Source organism: Antrostomus carolinensis, unplaced genomic scaffold (genome assembly GCF_000700745.2).
Source record: "Antrostomus carolinensis isolate BGI_N321 unplaced genomic scaffold, ASM70074v2 scaffold16080, whole genome shotgun sequence".
Taxonomy (NCBI): Eukaryota; Metazoa; Chordata; class Aves; order Caprimulgiformes; family Caprimulgidae; genus Antrostomus; species Antrostomus carolinensis.
The window spans coordinates 24,057-24,942 of NW_010287852.1; the positions used below are offsets into that span (position 1 = coordinate 24,057).

The window sequence follows — 886 nt, forward strand, 5'->3', positions numbered from 1 at the left end:
AAGTGTTATAAAATAGCAGGAGCTTCATAAAAAGTTTATTTCCTTATTAAATCAGGGTTTCACAAAAGCAGTGATCACCAAGCACCAATATGTGGACAGAGCCATTTCTGATAGTGAGATCAGGAAACCAACATGAAATAGAAATGATTTAAGGGAATAGCTGTACATCATGTCGCTGAACTGGAGAACCAGGTTCATGAGTAGCCTATTTGCTTGTGCTTCACAAAATTCAGCTGCTGTTGCAGAGCAAGCTGCCTCACTGGTACAGAATGAGGACTGGTTGTGATGGCAGGAGTTTGTGACATGTTCTTGAAAACCAGCAGAAGAAGAGCACCAGTATGGGTTAGCACCAGTGCAGGGCATCATATGAAACATGAAACTGAAAGAAGGGTTTCAAGCTTTTCCTGAAGTCAGCAGATATGTTCCTGGTGTCATTTGTCAACTGTTCTAATGATGTGGTTTGTTTCCTGGAGCAATAAAATCTCTACTCTGATTTTTAAAGGAGTTGGTGATCTGTTTAAGAGAAAGGGGAAAAAATCAGTAACGTAAAGCTATTAAGAAGTGCAGCTGTTTGAGATATTATGTCTTCCAAGCTACTGGGAATTATTCTTCTCCCTATGCAGGCTGCTATGTAGAATTTATCATCAGATACAATCACTGGTTTTTGTAACAAGTCTTGAAAATATGTACAGAGAACATGCATGCACCTATTGTTTTGCAAATATGTAGTCATTGTGCATCTTATATAGTCTAATTACTCACTTGAAAGTTTTAAAGAAAAAGGAGGGTGTTCTGTTGGTATTTCTGAATGACAGAGCTTGGTATTATCAAGCAAAAGCTCCTACCAGCCCCTAATAATTGCCAGCTGTGTTAAATAGCCTTTCTT

The 886-nt window shown here is 38.5% G+C and overlaps 1 protein-coding gene across 1 annotated transcript in view; it reads left to right on the forward strand.

Moving 5' to 3' along the window:
• MTOR (mechanistic target of rapamycin kinase) overlaps nt 1-886 on the forward strand; it is a gene marked incomplete at its 5' end in the record, with an annotated part of 54,797 nt that overhangs the window by 23,756 nt on the left and 30,155 nt on the right. The gene's annotated exons all lie outside the window — the stretch shown is intronic.